A 22,866-nucleotide genomic window follows, 5' to 3' on the forward strand; every position below is an offset into this window, starting at 1 on the left:
TGAAGTCTGCAGTGTTGAGCTTTGCTGGGCATAGCCTCGATTGGCCTGGAAGGAAACTGAAAAGGGCTAGCCATTTAAATTGCCAAGTTCAACAAGACATAATTAATGTTCATTTGGGGCCAAAGAGCCACACTTGAAGGGAAAGAGAATAAGACCTGAGAGCGTGTCTGAATACACAGGCTGTACATTTTAACTACACTGCTATAGTTAAAGCAGTAAACTATACTGGTACAGTTAAGTCCCTTAGGCCAAGTTGACACTACAGATTTGTATCAGAATACCTGTGATGCTCAGGGGTGTGAAAAATCCACATCCCTGAGCGATGTAGTTATACTGACCTTAACCCCCATGTCAACAGGAGAGCTTCTCCCATAGATACAGCTCCTGCCTCTCAGGGACAGAGGTTAAGCGTCTTCACTGAAGTACTCCAGCTGCATCGGTGCTGCTGCGTTTTAAGTGTGGACTTGCACTTAGTGTGGATGCGGTTCTACCAGCATACATGTGTTTATACTGGCATCGCTTATTCTTGTACAGGAAGGAGAATAATCTAGCCTGCTATTAAGGCACTTTTATACTGGTGCATAGGGGTTGTACCGCTAAAACTGCTTGGGTAGAAAAACACCCCCCCTCCCCACAACCGACACAGCTATTCCAGGACAAAAGCTGTGTAGACCGGTGATGTGATTTTTTTTTAAAAGGGTTGATCACCTGTAGCTCTCGTTGACTACAATGGAAGTGATAGGTACTCATCGTGTCTAACAGTCAAGCCACAGTGAATCACGGCCTATTAGCAATTTCTTGTTACGGAGCAGTGTGGCCTATTGTCTGGAGCTCTGGGGTGGGACATAGGAGCCCTTGGTTCTAGTCCCACCACTGGCCTCATGGGTGACTTTCGATAAGACATATTCCCCTCTCCATGCCTCAGCTTTTCCATTTGTAAAATGGGGATAATGATACTGACCTCCTTTGTAAAGAGATTGAAGATCTATGGATGAAAATGCTATATAAAAGCTAGGTATTTATTATTATTTAACTTTGTGCAGATTTTTCTTGTTCTAACACAGACCTTTTTCTAGTTTGACTTTTCTCTTGCATTTGTTTGTGTTTTTAACCCTGCTTTACTTTCAAAAGAAATATTTGATGGGGATGTGCCCACCCCTCTCTTTCCCCCAAATACATAAAAAGAAAATAAGAACTCAATCAGAATTCTGTCCTTTAGAACCTGGTGTAAATCAAAAGTTACTCTGTAAAACCCCAGTGTTAGTCAGAGCAGGATCCTCTTCTGCTGACCTCCGGTACTTCAGCCACCAGGCTCAGTGCTTAATTTGTAATGAAAGAGGTGCTGGTGCTCAAGCAGTATTTTTACATTCATAACGGCCGCTGCAAGTCCAGAGGTGCCAGGGCTACGAATTGCCAGGCCCAGAGGTGCAGGGCCTACAAACTGCCAAGCCCAGAGGTGCCGGGCTGACGCAAATTAAGTACTGATCACTGTGGAAAAACTGTGGGTCAAACAAAACAGACAAATATTAGGTATTCATTTGACCACCAGAGGGAGCACCTGCACTGCCATGAATGTAGTTAGCAACACAATGCAGCAACCTGTTGGTATTCATGCAAAATCTCTTTCCTAGTGGTTGCCAAACTGTCTTCATGCAACCCTGCCTGGGAAGCCAGGCTCGCTTTTCTATGTGCTGTTGCTTCAGCGCTGCCCATTGTAAGAATGTTTCCATATTCGTCTATTTAAATGAGTCTGGCGTCAACAGGAGTTTTCAAAACTTGGCCAGTGCCTGCAGCTGTCATGATAAAGCTTCCCATGTGGTTGTGGTGGGACCGTGTGGCTAGGGGCACTGTGGTCGACGGTCGTTCCTCAACATCTTTTGAAGCTGCCGTTCCTAGCCACTGCTATAGACCGGCCCCTGGTCTTCATGGCCCATTGGTTTCTTCCACTGCAGCAAGACCTCTGTATGAGAGTGACAATCGCATCACTTCTCGTTGTCAATCAGCTTATACCATCGGGGCCACATTTTGCAGGGAGGGGAAAACTTTGTAGTTCAAGTGTAAGGGAAATGTTTGTTCTTCAGTAAATGAATTTTGCTCTTCATGAGAAAGGCAAGGGAAGAGATCTGCAGCCCAAGCACCTCCAGGTGTGACAGAGCCACATCTCCCGAGCCTCCCAGGCTGTCTCCACTGCAAAAAGAGGCGTGTTTTAAAATCCTGCTGGAGGGAAGGCACGCAGAATTTTTACCTCAATGTAGGTAAAATCCCAGGTGTGGAGTTATAGGGTTGACATCAGCTAGCTCCAGCAAGAAAAAAATGACCTGTGTCTTGTTTCCACTATGGTTTCACATCAAGATAGCTACCTCAGTGTAAAAAAATCACTTTTTTTTTTGCACTGAAAACAAAGCCTTAGGCATTCCCCTGGAAAATGCAGGCATCTGCAGGACGTGATGTGAGGGGGGTGGTGTGTGTGGGTGTGTTCCTTATCATAACTAGTCTAGCCCTGAGCAGAAACAAGCAGGGCTGCATTTGGTATTCTCCCACCTGCCAAACTTACAAAGCTGCCCAGTTTTCTAAGCTATAAAGACCTGTTGTGGGTAGCCGTTTCAGAGTATATAACCCCTTATAACAAGGGAACAGGCCTCTGATGTAAGAAAAGATCTTTGGCAATCTCTTGAGCCAGCCCCACTCATTTTCCATGCCTGGTCACAACAAAAGCTCTTAATTCCAATCGAAACCCAAGGGCTTAGATTTCATCCCTGGTGGAATTCCATTGACATCAAGCGAGTGAGGCAGGCACCAAGCACCGGCTTGGTGTTGGCAGGTCAGCTGTTGAGTGCTTGAGGTTAGCAATGGACTGTGAAATTCTGCTATGATGTCATCACTCATCAGACATGGATTTACTCACGCTCAACACTATCCAAACAGGCAGCTGTTAGCACGGCAGTCGGGTCAGGATTGGCGGGGACTCCCTGGAAGAGTTTGTTACTGTATCAGACAAGTGTAGCTGAGCTCAGAGCAGGGCAGAGGATCAGAGCTGACCTCTGGATCCTTTCCCCATTCCAACACTCACCTGTGATTTAACCCATCCTCCCTCACATCCCAGTGCTACAAAATGCGCCTGACTTTGCTGACTAAATCGTGCCCAAACAGCCTGCAAATACTTGCTTGGCCATGCATTTTCTTCACTAAATTACTTTAAAGTTAGCAAGGCTCAAACTGGAAATGAGCTGCACATTTTTAACAGGGGAGGGTAATTAACCATTGGAACAGCTTGCCCAAGGGATGTGGTGGATTCTCCATCCGTTGCAGCCTTTACATCGGCTGCTAACGTCTTGCTAAAAGCCATGCCCTAGTTCAACCACAAGTTCCACACAGAAATTGCTGGGCAAAAATTCTCTGGCCTATGTTCTGTAGCACGTCAGACTGGATGCCTAGCTCATATACAGCACTTTTGCATCAATCGATCTCATAGTGCTTTACAAAGGAGGTAAGTAGCACTATCACTGGGGGAAACTGCGGCCCAGAGAAGTGAAATGACTTGCCCAAGGTCACGCAGCAGCCCAGTGGCGGAGCTGGGAAACAGAACCCAAGGCTCCTGTGCGCTATCCACTAAGCATCTCTCCCTAGCTGATTATCATAACAGTCCCTTCTGACCTGAAGTTCTATGCAAATTTCTCAGAAAGGAAACCCAATGCTAATATTCCTAAAAGCCCTTGAACACAGCTCACGTTTCCTTCCTCCTAAATTGGTGAACAATGTGCAATAATAACGCTCACATGTAATACAGCAGCTACCCACTCATCTGTTTACTTTAGAGTCCCCCAGCAAGTGCAGGTAAATATGTTCCTGACGCTACAAGGGCTAATACTAAAGAGAAAGTAAGTAAGCTGCTGCAATCCAATCAGTATAAAAAGCAAGATACTGAGCAAATCCACCCCCTGGCATATAACAGGGCTTGAGGGGCTAAGGGGGGGGTACTCACAAAGGTATTTAGGTGCCTAACTCCCATTGGAATCCCATCCCAAGGGATGGATAAGGAGTTATTGAGCCTTTACAGCCAATTTCCCAGCTGCCCTGCTTTTCTGGGTGGTTTGTTGATCGTAACGTTCCCGTCTGGATTTGAAAGCTATGAATCTACGGGAACTATTTAAAATTCACGCTTTGGCTTCTCTCCCAGATTCTCTTTCAAACGAGTTAAGGCTTGATCCTGCTCCAATTTTTCCAATTAGGAAAAACTATCTAATTCTAAGCATAGCTAAGCTCTGGACTAGCTTCCAAGAAAGATGGTGGCATCCCCATCATGGGAGGTTTTGAAGAACAGGCTGGACAAACACTTGTCAGGGATGGTCTAGATCAGGCGTAGGTAACCTTTCAGAAGTGATGTGCCGAGTCTTCATTTATTCATTCTAATTTAAGGTGTCGTGTGCCGGTAATACATTTTAACGTTTTTAGAAGGTCACTTTCTATAAGTCTATATTATATAACTAAACTATTGTATGTAACGTAAACAAGGTTTTCAAAATGTTTAAGAAGCATCATTTAAAATTAAATTAAAATGCTGATCTTACGCCACCAGCCTGCTCAGCTCGCTGCCAGCCTGGGGTTCTGTTCACCTAGACCGGCAGTGGGCTGATCAGGGCCTGCAGCCGGGACCCCAGACCTGGGGGCGGGTGTTTCAGGGGTCAGGGCAGAGGACTCGGGGAGGGGGTGCAGGGCAGAAGGCTGGGGTGTGAAGGGGGGGTTCAGAGATCAGGACAGAGGGCTGGGGTGTGGGGGGGATGTAGGGCAGAAGGCTGGGTGTGTGTTGGGGTGTGGAGGGTTCAGGGCAGAGGGCTGGGGGTGTGTGGGGGTGCAGGGCAGAAGGCTGAGTGTGTGTGTGTGGGTTCAGGGCAGAGGAATGGGGCTGTGGGGGTGCGGGGCAGAAGGCTGGGTGTGTGTTGGGGTGGGGGGGGTACAGGGCAGAGGGCTGGGGTGCTCAGCCCGTAGGGTGCTCATGGCAGGGGGCTGGAAGGGATATGCCCTGTTCCACCCCCTTCCCCCAGGCTCTGTCCCTACCTCTCTCTGGGTCCTCTACGGAGCTGTGTGGATGCTGCTGCTCTTCCCCCACCCCCTCGCTAGGGCCATCAGCTGATTGGCCAGGGACGGAGAGGAGGTGGGGCAGGAAAGCACCACGCTGGGGGAAAAAGCAGGGGAGGGGGGAAGCTTGGCTGCTCCTGCCCCTGCAGAGGAGAGTGGTGGGCGGGGAGGCGGGGCTGAGGGCCGGGACCGCGGCAGGGAGCTGCGTGCCACTCAGAATCAGCTCATGTGCCATAAGTTGCCGACCCCTGGTCTAGATTTATGTGGCCCTACTTCAGCACAGAGGGCTGGACTTGATGACTTCCTGAGTTCCCTTCCAGCCCTACATTTCTATGATTCCAATAAGATCAGTGGGAATTTTTCAGTTGATAGGGGACTAAGATCAAACCCTAAGTGCAGAGTAGCTAAAATGAATGGGGAAGGGCAAAAAACCCTGCAGCGCTGATAAGGCCAGAGATAAAAATATGGTCTTTTATCTGCCTAAGGATCTCAAAGCACTTGAGCTACTTTAACATGTTGCAAACCCTCTGAGCGAGGTAATTATTCCTATCCCCATTTTACAGGTAACTAAACAGGAGCAGGACATAGGGGGTACAGAAGGTCAGATTAACCTGAATTTTTTTGTGGTGAACTGCCTTGCGTCCACACACAAAAGATGTTTCCTCAAATTGTCTGGCATCCTGGCCCCTTGCTGGGGCATCTGTGGGGACTGAACCCAGGATCTTTGGAGCTAAAAAGTCTCACCCCCTTGAGCTAAAGGACTAAAGTCCAGATTTACAAAGTTATTGGGGCGTGTAGTGGGACTTTCAAAAGTGTCTAAGCAAGTTGGGTGCCTAAATCCCTGTGACTTTCAATGGGAATTAGGTGCCTAAATTAAGTGTTTGGGGCCATTAACTTGCAGACACATAAAACCTACAGGCGGTGTAGCCGCCGGAGGGAGCCGCAGAGCTACATGACAGTGTGGGGTGGTTGCATTTGGACCCTGTCTAGTGATTGGCAAGGAGAGGATTAATGCAAGGGCCCCTGATTAGGGAACTGGCAGCAGCTGGGAGCAGTGCTCAGCAACCCAAGCCCTGGGCATAGGATGGGGCTGAGTTGAGGTGGGGAGCCCTGTTCAAGGGGAAAGGCAGTTGGGGGAGAGAACTGGCCCAGCCGACAGCAGCAAAGCAGATGGCAGGAACCTTCCTCTGGCCCGTGCGCTGGCAGCAGGTAGGGGTTACTTCGTTTACTGACTATGGGAGATGGGGCAGGCCTGGTTCTGAGGAGCCCTGTTGACGCTGTACTAGATTCTGCCTCAGGGCTGGAAGCCTGTGGGTGGCAGTGGGACTCTGTGGGGCAGCGGAGGAGGATAGAAGGGGCTGCAAACTTCATGGAGGAGCCTGGCTTTTGGCGGGAAAGTTTCCTGTAACCCTGTGTCCAGGGGCACAAACATGTGGTGTATTTTCAAGGGACTCTAGTTTCTCTCTGTGATTCGGGCAGTGGGGCTTCTTTCTTTCTGGAATGTGCCAACCCAAAGGGAATATTTCCTTTGGGGAAACATTCCACCGCCCCCCCAGCCCCAAGAGCCTCAAGCTTCCTTGTTTTTCATCTCATTCCTTTACTGCCCTCTTTTTGTTGAAGTCCTCTCTAAAGAAGGATCAAGTGGCCAAGGTTATTAAATCTAGTTGCTCTGTGGGTTGGCTCTAGCTTTGTAGCTAGCAACAGCTGATCCGCTCCTTCCCTACATATGAAGGGCTTGTCTACCCTTGAAATGCTCCAGCGGCCCAGCTGTGCACTGGTCCATGTCCTTACAATCCTCTCTAAGGAAGTAGCACTTGTTCACAGGGCTGCCAGCTTACCCTGTAGAAATGGTGCCTGGCCAGGACTCTTGGAATAAAAGGGGTTTTCACTTGTGCCTAGACCAGTTGCTGGAAGGTTCAAGTGATATGTCAAGCACTGCAACTCTGGTCTCTTAAGGACTGTAGGCCTGGTGGTTGGTGGGCTGGACAGAGCAGCGTCTGGTTTGCAGGGGCTGCCTGCTGTTCTTGCTGTCCCAACTTTGTGTGAATGTGGCTCTGCAGACAGACAGGGTAAAATCTTTTTCTCTGAAGCGCTTGCAGTCCAAGGTCAGAACGTCCCAATTGGAGTGCCTGAGATGTGATGACATGGGAATGGTTTGTAATATATTTTTTTCATGCCTCAGTTTCCCTCTCTACTTTGCAGTGCTAACCAGGGGGTGAAAAAGGATTAAATCTGCTCTTGGGGCAGAACCGGGAGGCTTGAGGAGTTTCTGTCACTAACTGTCTGGTCTGGGGTAGTTGGGGAACGTGCTCAAACTGACCCATATCAATGGAGAATCCGAGAAGATAGCGGGAGCCCCAAGGGCCAGGGCACTCCCATCTACCAGTCAAGAAGGAGGAGAAACTCCCCCCCCACACACACACACACATACCCCTCTCTTGGCTGGGAAGCAGAGCAAAGGCCCCAGCTTAATAACACATGGGGTGTCAGATGGCTGGAGTAAAGATGACCCCTTTGAGAGACATAGAGTCTCTCCTGGGACTGACACAGACAGGAATCCATAGCAGCTTGGCTGGCTGATTGCATTGGCTTGGCCAGGTTAGACTCTCTTAAGTTGCATTTCCCTGTGCTGACCTTAGGACTTCCCAATGCTGAGTCCCAGCTGATGAACAAACCCTCCTTCTTTGAAAAGGTTCCCTGGTGTCATTGCAAAGCCGTGCTGGGGTGCATTGCTCCCAGAAGAGCATAAAGCCTCCTGGTCAGAGACCATCTAGTTAGACTTGCTGCCTGGGCAGAGCACATGGTGTGAAGAAGTCCTGGTGGCCTGCCCGTAAGGATATGTGGGGACCCTTGGGGGTGTCTGCCACACAGTAGGGGCTCATCCAAGGGACTGCTTAAAATATCTTGTGGATCTCTGACATAAATTTAGGCACATTCCGAAGTTCTGAGCACCTACAGCTCCAATTGATTTCCATGGTACAATCTAGCTGTCTTGCTATGCTGCCTGGCCTGCAAGAGATCCCTTACCCTGTTGTGAGGGATTTCATTGACTGACCCAAGTTCAAGGATGCTCCCATCCCTGCATCTAGGAAGACTAGTGAGGGTCCAGGGCTGTGCTGTGCCTCTTTGCCCAGCCCTCCAGGCTTACAGCCATTTCCTCCAGGCTGGATTCTGGGAAGTGTCAGGTATGGAGTTACAGTCTCCCTTAGACCATGTGTAGCATCAAACTGAAGCGGCATATTCTGCCTCGATGCTGTGAGTAAATTGAGTCAAGCTGCAATGTACTGGGTGGGTCTTTCTGGTCAGAGACAGAAAAACATCCTCTGCTCAAGCAAACCCCTCCATGTGCATTCCCTGAGCACTGGGGTCTATCAATCAATAGTCACTTGCATCCAAGTCCCCTGTTTTACAGATGCTGTTGCCTTCCACCCCAGAGGTGGTTGCATTTCTTCAGTGTTCTATATGGCTTGCAAAGTATTCTGGGCCCTTGGTTGTCAAATAAACATAAGCAGTATATGCGAGCTCCACTCTCTGTCTTCCCAGTGATGCTATGTTAAAGCTTGTACTGAGTTTAGAGAAACAAGGTGGGTGAGGGAATATCTTTTATTGGACCAACTTCTGTTGGAGAGAGAGACAAGCTTTTGAGCTACACAGACTTGAAGAGGAACTCTGTGTGGCTTGAAAGTTTGTCTTTCTCTCTCCAACAGAAGTTGGTCCAATAAAAGATAGTCCCTCACATACCTTGTCTCTCTCATACCCTGGGGCTAGAGTGACCAGATAGCAAGTGTGAAAAATCAGGACTGGGTGGGAGGAATAGGAGCCCATATAAAAAAGCCCCAAATATCGGGACTGTCCCTATAAATTTGGGCAGGGTACGCAGAACCCATGGTGAGTGAGCTTACGGGACAACAGATACAAATGCAGAGGCAGGAAGGTCACTTGTTAGCCTATAAACACATTAGTAAATGTCCAGAGCGAGCCAAGGAAAAGGAATTTCTGAGCTCAAAGGATTCTGAGGTTTTTGTAGGCTTTGGGGGGAAGGGGTTACAGCAACAGACCAGACTTACTGATATTTGGGGAGTGCCTGTAGGCCCCAGTTGAGACTGGGACTCTCTTGTGCTGGATATTGGACAAACACACATAAGAGATGGGCCTTGCCCTCAACAGTTTACACTTGAAATTGACAAGGCCCACCAGGCAGTGAACTTGGACCATTTCCGCTTCGGAAGAGTGAGTTGGTTTCTACTCTGGCTGGTGCATCATCAAAAGAACTACCGACCTGGGTTCTGATTGCAGAATCATTGTCAGTGATGCATGTGCCAGACAGAACTTCACTTTAGTCTGCCAAGTGGGTGGAAAAGACACTTAACTTGTAAGCAAGGTAGAGATGATCTGGTGGCATGAATAGACAAACATGGAAATGCCCTCAAGCCAGTTCTCAGAGTGTGGCTTGTCTACATGCAGCGAATACACAACTGGTACAAATTTTGCAGCTAGACAACTCCTTGCTCCGAAGGAATAGGACTGTAGTACAATGGATGATTCCAACACTTGATATGTGATCCACCCATCATGTGCAATGGCTCGGGACAATGAACTACAGCATGGAATCAGTCTTTTGATCCCAACTTATAACCAATGCTAAACTTTGCCCCGAGAGAAGATGTTTTGTGCTGTGGGCAACTTCCTTTGTGTCGCTTGCAACTCTTGTAAAACAAGCCAAATCCCTGCTGAATCAAATCTTTACTCTGGCAAAACTCTGATGGTTTCAAAGAGGTTTGCCCACGCACTGAACAAGGATTCCTGGATCCGGACGAGTGCATTTAAGCCAGAATATTTAAAACAGCTTTGTCTGCTTGTCCAGGCATCTAATGCAGTTGGGCTTCAGTATGCAAATAGTAAGTACTGAAATCTTTTAGGAAGGAAAAGGTCTCATTTTTTTTGCAAGCGCTCGTTAAGGTGCATTAACAAGAGTGGTGCTTGGTATTGATCAAGCCACAGGCAGCTGCATTATTGTAACGTCCACAAGAGCCAAATAGATTCCAAGCGCAGCCTACCATGTCTCCAGATAATTGTAATCCTTTAAAAAATAGATGTAAAATGGCAGCATATGGCTCTTCAAAGAGCCAAGGACACTTCTTGCAATGGTAGAGTAGGACGTAGTCCTGCTGCTCCAGTGAAGTTGCATTCTGACTCATTAAGTTCTCTTCCATGCTCACTTTTGGATATGGTGTTTGTTTGTCACTTCCTCCCCTGAAACTATTTGCTGTCCCTGTGTGCTGTTAAAGAGCCGTTGTGGTCAGCCCTAGAGGTGGCTGCATTTCAGGGGAGGGTGGTGGAATAATTCCTGCAAATAGCGTGTGTATAAGCTTTTAAAATACTTAGAGCTTACTTAGGAAGAAAAGCACCGTATAAACGTGAATTATGGCATACAGTATAAACAGTGGTGTCGGGCTACTAGGGATGGTGTCCCTAGCCCCTGTTTGCCAGAAGCTGGGAATGGGTGACAGAGGATGGATCACTTGATGATTACCTGTTCTGTTCATTCCCTCTAGGGCACCTGGCATTGGCCACTGTCGGAAGACAGGATGCTGGGCTAGATGGACCTTTGCTCTGACCCAGTATGGACATTCTTATCCTGTTTTACCATTTTTTTTTAAGCCTAATTATTGACCCTTTGAATTTCTAAAGCACCTTCCACCTGAGGATCCGAGTGCTTCCCTAACCTTAATTAAATAGGCCCCTCAATATCCATATGAGTCCGGGAAGTGTTCTTCTCAGCGTATGCACAGCATGGTGATACGTGACCAGGATTCATCACTGAATTTGGTCCACTGGTTGGATCATTAGCTTCCTGGCTCCATCTGGGTACTGACAGGGAGCGTGACATTAACGCTGCTCGATTTCCCCACCCCCGGGGAAGTGTTTATCACACTTTGCAAACAGGGTAAAAGAGACATAGATGGGGAAACCGAGGCACTGATTAAGCCCCAGTCCTTCAAAAGGCACCTAACCAGTAATGATTTAAATGGAATTTAGGAGAATAAATACGTTTGAGGTCTGGGCCTTAATCTGTGCCTCAGTTTCCCCATCTATTCCTCTTTTACCCCAAGTGCCTTGCTCAAGGTTATACAGTAAGTCAGCAGCAGGGCTGGGACTGGAGCCAGGGCTGGTTGCGAGAGCTAAGAAAAGAACTCACTACCCCACTCTTGGTTTGTGTGGGCTAGACCAGATCTCATAATTGAACTTTTTTCTTTTTGCTGAACAGGGAAAATATTCGCTCTGCTGAGTGGGATTCTTGGTACAACATTGGTAATGACTCAGTTTAAACAAAATCCTGGGATTCTATAACTGCTTTAATAGCTTCTAATGTGTTACTCTCTGGCTGTCTGTAATGACTGTTTCAGAGGAAACCTGGTTCTGATGTAGCTCCTTGAGAAAAGATCTCCGGACAAGCTGCTAAACTCAAGCGCTTCATCTCCCCGCTTCTAGAGACTTCAGTGTTTATTCCAAGAGGATTTTGAAATCTTCGTCTCCGAGAGCCTGCATGACAGCTTGAGATGCTGCAGCCCTGGCTGTTTCTCCTCGCTTCCTTGTCCTGCAGGAAGGATTGTGGGACGCAAGGGGAAAGGAAGCCCGTGTGCTAAAGCAAACATACCTAGGTTGGGATATTTCAAGAAGCCCAAGATTTAAGTGCTTATTGAAGTCCAAGGGCAACTGGGCACCTAATTCTTCTAGGGCTCCCTTGAAATCCCAACCAGGGCTTCTAGGATCTACAAAACCCAACTGCTGTGGATGTGTTTAGCTAATATTGAGGCACCCTAGGTTTACATGGGACTGAATCCTGATGCTCTGGCTTTAGGCAAGTTGCCTGCTCTTGCATATGGATATACTCGGAGGGAGAGGGGGCAAGTGAGTTGAGGGGAAGGGCTGGGGTGGCAGGGAGGTGAAGGAGATGGCCATCAGGATTAGAACTTTGCTGAAGAGCCTCTGGAATTTTCAAGTGCAAGGCCACCCGTCCCGCTTCAAAGCGTTCGCTCAGTGACCTGGCACATGTATGGAAAACGGCTACTGTGATTATCCATAGGCCAGTCCTGATCCACCTTTCTTCAGCTGCAAGGGTCTCCTACCTGACCTCCACTTCCAGAAATGAGCCCTGCTTCCTCCTGGTTTTCCATGCTTCTGTTTCTTCAGCGATATGGGCACGTGCCCTGCAGCGGATCGCAGCCAGTTATGGCACACTCCAGCATAACATGCTCCTGATACGCAGACTATGCTCCTTTACGTTGATCCACCAAGGCCCTGGGTCTCCTGGGTTTGGTTCCCAATGGTAGAGCTTTGAGCAAGTCCAGCTGTGCCTTGGTTGTGTTTCCAGTCAAATGGTTCTAGGACTCCCCCGGGATGCTGAAAGACTCAATACCTGTCAAGACTTTTAAGGCCCTTTGATGGATGTGGCTATAGAAAAGGCAAAGTATAATTAGTGCAGTGACTACTGAGCTGCATTTTGCATGGGCAGGAGCCTGCAGTACTTGCATCGCGTTAACTTCTAGGGGCCCAGATCCTGCTACACTACAAAGCAAAGGCCACTGAAGTTTCTCTGGTTGGCAGGACTATTAAGAGTAAATACATGGCCCGGTAAAGGAGGTGATCAGATGCCGCATAAGGAGGGCCATGTAAGAAGTGACATAGTCTTGCTGTAGCTAATATCTATGTTAAAAAAAAAAAAAAAAAAAAAAAAAAAAAACTTAAAACCTCACCCTTACTGTAGTTTCCCATCTTGCCACAAGATGGTGCATGTTAGACAAATGGAAAGATGCTTTGAGAGAATTTAGCCTGGTGGGTTAAAAAGCAAACCAATGACAGGGAAAGTAAATAGAGCACAGTTCAGATATGGGAAGAGGCAACACAACCAGCTAAATAGAAGCCCAAGGTTTTAGCATGGGCATAGTTATATATGTGTGTGTGTGTGTGGGGGGGGGTTCCCCCCTCCCGAACTGCAAATCCTCCGGCAGGCACAGAATTTGCCCCCCATGTGTGGCCCTATTGGCCTGGTTGGGGCTGCCCCCCCCATATAGAAGTCAAACTACCCTTATTGGTTTTAGCTTGAATCCATGTGCCTGCTGGCACTTGGATTGCAGTACATACCACATGTTGCAGGGCTCTGCTTTCATCTTCTTGCCACTTCATCAGCTGGCTCTGCACGAAGCAAAGGCTAGTTTTGGAGACCCGGGTGTGTGAGTAGCTCTGTGACTCTGCTTACCTGCACTGCATCTTTAAAGACTGGGCAGACTCTGCTGGCAAAGACCAGCAGCTATTCTGTATTCAGGTTAATACAGCCCGTCAGCAGACGCGCACATGCTGCTCTGTCTGGAGAATGTAGCTCTTAATCTTGTAATCTATACCAAACAGACTTATTTTCTCCACACTGATCATTCCAGTTAAAAAGACTTTTAATTTAAGCAATTGCCTGCAATTTGATGGGGGTGAATTCCTTTGGACTCCTCATTATTCCCAGACCTGTTCTTGGCACGCTTCTCCGAGCACCCTGCCATTCACAGACACTGTAACTAACTCACTGTGCCCTAGCTACTAATCTTATTATCAATGGCTTTTCCTGCTGTAATGTGACGAGTGGAATTGGAGAAAGAGGATCTGGTTGGTATCTGATGCCATAAGTATCAGACCCTCTGCAAGTAACATGGTGACAGGCCACTCAGCATGCCGAATAAAACCTTGTTTTTTAGAGATCTGCCTGCTTGTGGCATCACTCCTTGCTAACAGAACACCCATAGTCCTAAGCCAGGGAGCTTACATAAAAAGCTGCTTCACAAAGGTCCACCACTTCTTACAGAATTCACTGCTCTCCAAGCTTTGGAGAGCAGCAGAGAGAAGCTTCAAACTTCTCTGCTTTCCAGGAGGTTAAATTCTTGAGGGAGAGAGCATAGTGCGTAAGTCTGCTCTGATGGTCCGCATTGACTCCAGTGCAGAATGGGTGCTGCTGTTCTTTGCCAGCGGCAGAGTCCCTTCTGTTTTTTAAGACCTGGTGCACGCAAACAGAATCAACAGTCGCATAATTCTTCAATGGCTCTTACATTCTGCAGTATTGTGTGTGACCAGCAGTTGATCTGGGTAACGTTGCCTCAACAATATCCGAGGCGGAGCAGGGACTGGGCGGTTAGACTCCCAGGGTCTAGTCCCAGTTCTGAGAAGGGAGTGATGCCATTTGATGGATCTTTGTATAAATGGAAAGTCAAGTTTCAAGGGTTAACTTGGTGGCCGCAAAACCATGAGTCTCTAAATGTACCTAGGGCTAAGAGTCACCTTCCCAGAGCCCTGCTTCATGGAAAGTGGCTTGTGACTCTTTCCTTGTATTGAATCTTAAATTATCCTCCACAAAGTTGTTAGTGAGAAGAGTCAAAATGTGTCTAGCCCTTGATCATGCAAGCAAGGAAACTTGAGCTTAGCCAAGTGTACAGGTAGCCCCACTTGAAGGAACTGTGGCTCACTGACTACAGCTTTAGGTTCTTAACCATAATTGGCTAGTTACACTATACAACAGGGAAATTAAACTACAAAAACTTCTGTTAAGGCTAAGAATATAATAGCTCCAAAGCCAGGTAGTTAGAAATTCAAGGTTGCCTTGGTAACACTAACATGGCCAAGTGGGAATATATATTCTATTTTCTATTCCTTAAAGAGACATCTCTTTGACATATGGCATGCGTTTAATATACTAAAATAAGTCAATGTAAGTTATTGTGTTTCTATAGAATTATGCTTCACAAATCAGCACTTGGATGGTTTCAGGGGATGAGGGGTGCCCATGCATAGCAACCTTGATGCTTTGTTTTGGCCCAAGTTGTTATGTCATACAGCACCTTTCTATTGCTTGTATTCTTTAAGGCAAAGTGTTTCACAAAAATAAACGATATACTGGCTCAGGAAATAAATGAATTAGTAGTGAATAGGATGCTATCCTAACTGGTTACATCCCTAGTCCTTTTAAGGCGTGATGTATTCAGTCTGACTTGCATCCTTGAGCATTGAGACTGTGCCCAGGGATAATTCAAAGGTTCCATTAACTTACAGGTCAAGAGGAAAATGAAGGACATTACTGGAGAAGTAAATGACGCATTTTGTGAGCTGGCCTACAGTTTCCAGAGCAACCATCCATTCCCCTCGTATCACAATAGACAATGCAAGACTTGAAGATTGTTTGTTGCTTGTAGCAATGGTTAGTGTTGTATTCAGAGTCTGTTTAGCATTGTTGTTACACTGCAAGCTGGAAACCAACTCAGCACTGTGGAAAGGGTGCAACAAACCAGTTGGGAAGAAACAACACTCTCTATAGGGGACTGTTAAATATTGATCAGTTGTTCCCCAGGTCAACTCTTCCACAGCCCTGAAGTCCCTCACAATAAGACACTGTGTTTAGTAGAGCTGGGTGGGAACCACATTTTCTGTGTTTTTTCTGGGAAATTGCCTGAGTTGAAAATATTTGTGTGTCCTGGAAGAAAGCAAAATAGGTTAAAAATTCCTCCCCACAATTATATTCTAGGGGAGAAAAAAACTTGGCTTGGGTCAATCAAAGCACATTGTTTTGACTGCTTTGAAACTTCTTTTATATAATAAAAAAATTTAGAAACAGTCATTCCAAAAAATCAGAATGTTGAAACAGAACATGGTGATGACATCACTTGCGTTGCTTTTCTTCTACATGACAATTGGTTCAAATTGACAAGCTTTGCTTTCGACAAGTTGGCATTTTTCCGAGAGCAAAGTGTTCTGATGGAACATTCCTGTCCAGCTGCGGTGGTTGAGGCAATTCATAGAATATCAGGGTTGGAAGGGACCTCAGGAGGTCATCTAGTCCCACCCCCTGCTCAAAGCAGGACCAATCCCCAACTAAATCATCCCAGCCAGGGCTTTGTCAAGCCAGGCCTTAAAAACCTCTAAGGATGGAGATTCCACCACCTCCCTAGGGAACCCATTCCAGTGCTTCACCACCCTCCTAGTGAAAAAATCCAACCTAAACCTCCCCCACTGCAACTTGAGACCATTACTCCATGTTCTGCAATGACTAAGGTGAAGAGCCACATTCTACTCTGAGATGAACATGTCATTAACTTCAGGGAGAGCACATGCAGGGCTGTGGTTTCAAATCTCCAAACCCAGGCACTCACATGAGCAAGGTACACTAGGTTATCTGCTGCTGCTTCTTTTTTTCTTTACCATGGGTTGCGCAGATTTGAATTCAAGTACAAAAACTGCACAAATAAAAAATGGGAAATTACTGCAGAAAAAGATCTGGGAGTTACAGTAGATCACTAACTAATGAGTCAACAATGTAATGCTGCTGTATTAGCAAGAGTGTTGTATGCAAGACACAAAGTTATTCTTCCATTTTACTCAGTGTCGATACTTTGTCCAGTTCTGGGCCCCACGCTTTGTGAAAAATGAGGACAAATTGGAGAATGTCCAGAGGAGAGCAACAAAAATGATGAAAAGCCTAGAAAACATGATGTACAAGAAAAGATTGAAAAGAATGGATTTAGAGGAGTAGAGAAGCCTGCGGGAGGTGGGGCATGATAGCAATCTTCAAATACATAACAGGTTGTTATAAAGAGGCACGTGATAAATTTTTCTCCTTAACCACAGGATGAGAAGCAATGGGCTTAAATTGCAGCAAGGGAGATCTAGGTTAGATGTTAGGAAAAACTTCCTATCAGGGTAGTTAAGCACTGGAATGAATTACCTAGGGAGGTACCCCCTGATACTAGGGAGGTTGTGGAATCTCGGTCATGGGAGGTTTTTAACAGGTTCACCAAACAGCTGTCAGGGTTGGTCTGGATAATACTTAGTCTTGCCTTAGTGCAAAGGACTGGATTGCATGACTTATCCATGTCCTTTCCAGTCCTACATTTCTAAGATTCTATGAATGGCTTTTGGAATAACCTTAATCCCCTTAAGTGACATTAGTCCAGAGTCTGGAGAGGGTGGCAAGTCGTCTTATACCATAATAAGTGTGTCAGCATAATGGTTGTAACAATGGTCAAACCATGTGGGTTTAAATTTACACCTTTAAGTTCTGCTGGAAAAAAAACGTACCTGTGTAGACAGGTCATAAAGCTTAACATGTTAAAACTGGTTTAACGCTGTTTTAAGAGTCTCCAAACTAGGCAGGTTGTACTGATTTAACTAAATCACTTTCAGAAGTGTGCACAAACTGTGTGTTGAGCATGTCTTACACCGTAAGGATACGCAAGAGGGCAGGTCTCAGAGCCCAGGTTCCAGTCTGAACCTGGACGTCTACACAGTAATTTTACAACTCTGCAGCCTGAGCCCAAGTCAGCCGCCAGCTGCGGGTGTTTAATTGCCGTGTGGACATATCTTAAGTTCTCTGGGGCAGAATCGGTCTCTATTTTTGGCTTATACGGTGTTAGCTCAAACCAATTACAGTACATCTCCTATTTTATGAAGGGATGAGTTCATAAAATCAAAAATTGTAAAATTGGACATCTCAGTTACAGCTGGTCCAGTGCATAAATCGCAGTATGGTGCACTGCTTTGCTTTCGTCTTGCCCTTCAAACTGCTGCAAAGTTCTTTCTGATGCCTTCAGTGCCTGGTAGTGTGAAGGAATGATGTCTTGTTACTCGTCAACATCACTTTAATTATCATTTTCCCCCACTTCCCTTCCTACTCCTGGTTGGGGAAAAACAGCTTGTATAAGTGGTCGTTTGTAAGACTGGTGTCCTAGAATTCTAATTTTATGTATACTAACAGAATTAATACCCAACATGCTGTAAAATCTCTCGTTTCCTCAAATATTTCTCTTTTAAGTAATCTGCCATTTTTTGGAAGTAGAACAAGAATTTAAGGGGGAAAACCTAATTTTATAGAATTCTACAAATGTAGGGCTTGAGAAGTCAAGTCCAACCCCTTGCACTGAGGCAGGACCAAGTAAGCCTAGGTATCTTTCAGAGTAACAGCCGTGTTAGTCTGTATCCGCAAAAAGAAGAACAGGAGTACTTGTGGCACCTTAGAGACTAACAAATTTATTAGAGCATAAGCTTTCGTGGACTACAGCCCACTTCTTCGGATGCATATAGAATGGAACATATAATGAGGAGATATATATACACACATACAGAGAGCATAAACAGGTGGGAGTTGTCTTACCAACTCTGAGAGGCCAATTAATTAAGAGAAAAAAAACTTTTGAAGTGATAATCAAGCTAGCCCAGTACAGACAGTGTACTAAGAAGTGTGAGAGTACACTGTCTGTACTCGGCTAGCTTGATTATCACTTCAAAAGTTTTTTTTCTCTTAATTAATTGGCCTCTCAGAGTTGGTAAGACAACTCCCACCTGTTTATGCTCTCTGTATGTGTGTGTATATATATCTCCTCATTATATGTTCCATTCTATATGCATCCGAAGAAGTGGGCTGTAGTCCACGAAAGCTTATGCTCTAATAAATTTGTTAGTCTCTAAGGTGCCACAAGTACTCCTGTTCTTCTTTTTTCTAGGTATCTTTGTAAACCTTTCCAATATCTCCTCTACTTTTCCTTTCTATAACTGTTCCTATGCACATAATCCAAACTAATAACACATATTTTGCTCTAATTTTTCTGTTGGCTTAAAGATAGTAAGATTGAACAAAAGTAGGTCTCCAGGAGAGGGCATAGCTTGTGTTTCTCTGGTCAAATGGGCTGTTGTCTCTGCACAGAAGAAGTTATTAGAAATGTAAGGTGCAGAAAACAGAGGCATCAGTCTCCTAGTTACACAAAATGGAGTAATTCAATCACACAGGCAGTTTAGAGATCTAGAATTATTCCAACAGCTGGAGTAAAAGGCAACAGAGGAAAGAAGGGAGGTGATGAGCTATGTACTGTCAGTAGGACTCGAAAGCACTTGTGTGGATTTTCCCTTTTTTACATATAGGGAAACTGAGGCACGGAGGTGACGTGCCAGGCCCAAGGTCACCCAGCAGACCAGTGGTGGAGCCAGGAATAGAACTGAGGTTTCCTGAGCCCCAGTCCTATACTAAGCCAAGCTCCTTGTACAGAACCTTTTAACGCTGGTGACAACAAGGAAACGGTTGACAGCTATAACAAATTTATTTCCTTCCGTGGCTAATGAATCCATTGATAAGTAATCCAAAGGCATCTGCTCTTCTCCTATTTACTGGGACTGCTTACAATCAGTTGGCTTTAATTAAGTTTCTGGGCTTCTTTCTTGTACCAACCACTCAGTCTGTTTCCCTGGGATTTTATTGCTCCAAGGATCTGGCTGAATAACAGCTGTCTTGCTAAGTGTTCCGTCTAGTGGGCGAATGTTCCACTGGGTACTGAAGTTCTGCAGCCGATGCTCTTGTGAAGTCACTTGATTCCCCCCTTCAGCGTCTGTCTCTTCTCAGCATCTTTCTCTTCACCGTTTCCAAATGCTCCATGACAGCTTCTCATCTGGTCATAAGGTAGAAGCTGCTCTGCTCTGCATAGCTAACGAGCTGCTTGCTGTTGCTGAAGGCTGTCTGATCGACAGTTGTTCTTCTCCGCCTTAGTGCGGCTTCAAATAGGCATCAATTGATGATCAAAGTGATGCTGTGAGGCTTAAGCTACATAGAATCATAGAATAGAATATCAGGGTTGGAAGGGACCTCAGGAGGTCATCTAGTCCAACCCCCTGCTCAAAGCAGGACCAATCCCCAACTAAATCATCCCAGCCAGGGCTTATTTTACAATTGAAGAAACTGAACATGGGAGTTCAGTGACTTCTGTCAATATAAACGATTTCACTGTAGTATCTTAGAACATGCCCAGGGTCACATAGTCAGTGATGGCCTCAGGAGTCATCATCCTCCTGCTCTACCCACACTAGGTCAGGAAGGAAAAGGTTTAACATGAAGAAAACATGGCCCATGCAAAATGAGGTACTGTAAAATGTCGAGATCAATAGATCTTTGGCCTAAAAAGGAGCTGTAAGTGTCACAGATGTTAATTTCATTTGGTTTTATTCATGTAGTGCAGCCCTCAACATTTAACTTGTGTTTATTGTATAGCAGCCCAGCAAGGTGTGGATCTGGAGAGCAAATATAAATCACTGACGTTTCACCTTTTGCATCAGTTGAACAAAACTCAACCCTTCTAATTTAAAGGTGCCCCAAACAGACAGGCACACTGTGAAGGGTGTTAGGCAAAGCAATCTCAGACCATACTGTAAAGCTGCATGATGTAGACTGAGAGCAATGCAGGCACACACATCAGCTTGCACGTAAGCTCCATCAAACATACATGCCCTTGTGCGTGCATTAATGGTTCAGTTCACTGGGGTTCAATGCCTCCCCCCCGCACGTACGTGTGTATGTGGGCACACATATAAACACACACACACACACACTCTCTTCCTCCAATAATAAGTGCTGATGTGTCCTCTCTGTCTCTGAAAATCAGGCCCTAAAATACTTGCAGCAGTTTTTTTGTTTTAATGGTGATCATAGGTGAGGTGTGGGGCAGGGGTGAATGAATGAGAAGGAACAGCAAGGACAAAAATAAACTCTGGGAGGGGATGAGAGGGGAACCAAGAGTCTCTTTTGTCGTTATGCTACCGTAAATGCAGGGTAACTCGGTGGGGCTGGGCTGGATTTACAGCAAACATAACGGAGATCGGAATCCGGGTGTTAGAGAGTTTAAAAACACGTAGGCAAGAAATGGAAAATGACTGATCTTAGAGAAATCAGCTCACACATGCGTAGAACTGTAGGATGAGATTTTCAGAGCTGATTAAATAATCCCCAGTCTGGCCTTGGAAATTACAGGTAGAATTGTTAGTGAGATTCTGTAACTGGGAAGACATTTATCTAGGAAAAAGACCTAGGGATGGTGAAGGGGATTGGCTTGCAGTGCAATCTGGTGGGGGCGGGGGGGAAACAAGCCATTTAGATTGTGGGTAGGATATGTAGAGGTGACATGGGGCAGGAGATGTACGGGGGGGGGGGGGAATCTTGCTTTATAGCCTCAATTCTGCAGTCCTTTAATATCTGTGGGAGCATTTAATGAGTTAGGACTCCAGGGTTTGGTCAGATATTATGCTGGTGAAAGATTTGAGGAGTTGCTCTCCTTTGTAATCATCCTTGGTTACTAAATATTGCATAGATTTCCCCTTCCCGCCCCCAAACACTTTCTGACTTTTAAAATCTAAATTGCTATGAAGTTTTGGGGCAATCAAATGTAACAGAAATTTGAGCTCTGGAACACTTTTGTTTCTAAAAACTGTAATTTCTCAGAGGCACCCTCGATTTAAGCTATTCCAGTCTCTATTCTGATTTGCCAAGGCTGTTTCATTTCACTCTAACACCTGATGTGTCTATTTGGAACTCTGCTAGAATACCTAGAAATCCAACCTTGTTTGGGGTTTTCAAAAGGGGTACACACAATCTGTTGGCTCTAATGGCTCTGAAGCATTAACAGGCGTCACTCACTGTGAAAGTGACACTTTAAAGCAGTGATGCTCGGACCTCAGTGGTTCAGGAGCCAAATGAGTGATTTACATTACCCAAAAGAGCCACAGTCATGTGAGTTCATTGACTATATATAACATTTAAATTCGCACAGCAAAATGACTGACCAACTATTTTACAGTTGGTTAATAACCTAGTAAAAGCATCCTGATTGGTTGTTAATTAAACCACACACAGTTTTAATATCATGGGCTGCAAATTGCCACAGGAGACTCATCAAAGAGCCACTTGCAGCTCTGTCCCCAGGACAGTCTACCAGATGCTCTACAACTGATAGAACCATAACAGCTGCAGGGCTGAATTCAGCTGTGAGTTCAGTAGAGTCACACCTGTTACACCAGGGTTGAATTAAGCTCTGAGAACTAACTATGCGTGCACATGATGAAATTCACCCCTGGTAAAGATGATCAACCCAAGGCCTATGCCACTGCTTAAGTGCAAAGTAAATGGTGCATGGCTCTCTGCATGGGGTGAATTTCTTAAACCTATTTTAAATCTCTGTGTTTCCAGGGCAGTTATGTTTGTGATTCAGGGAGCTGTCAAAGATTGGCTCGTGCTTTCAGAGCATCGCATCTCGAGGAGCCAGCATCTTTTTAATTCTCGTGGAATAACATCATCTAGGGCATTGGCAGCTATTGATCTGCATCCTGTTGGCTCAGGGGAAATATTGCTGCTGCTCTGAATTTAATGGATGGATTTGGACATCCTAATCCCAGGGACTCTTACATTTATCTTTTGAAACGATTCTGATCTTCAGAGCATCCCATTCCAGCAAAGCTAAGTTCTGCTGTGACCTATGTATGAACCTTTCCCTGCTGTGACAAGGACTTCTCTCTTGCAATACATCAGGTGAGAAGCTGATCTGATTTCAAATGACCTATGAAAACAGATAAAAATGCTTGTCATGGCAGGCAAATGTATAGGGAAGAACGTTCATTTAATTGACTCAGGGTTTTGTGAGATAGTAGCGTTGGGGGTTTATTTTTTTCCCTTCCCTTCATCATTGCTAAGGCAGCAATGAAATGCTTGGGGTCTACCTCCTCCAACATGCGTGATGTTACTGATTAAGGAACAAACTAAGGAAATTACAAGAAACCTGCAGGAATGAGCCACCTTTCATTGAAATAGTCACTTAAGGCCTTTCCGGTGTTTCCAGTTCGTTCTGCTGGACCTCACTGGGTTGTGTGTCCGCCATCATGGCACCCTGGTGTCTGCCTCGTTGGAGAGGAAGGATGGCCTTGTGGTTAAGGCACTAGACTTGTAGATTTGGG

This window comes from Malaclemys terrapin, chromosome 2, assembly GCF_027887155.1.
Source record: "Malaclemys terrapin pileata isolate rMalTer1 chromosome 2, rMalTer1.hap1, whole genome shotgun sequence".
NCBI lineage: Eukaryota > Metazoa > Chordata > Testudines > Emydidae > Malaclemys > Malaclemys terrapin.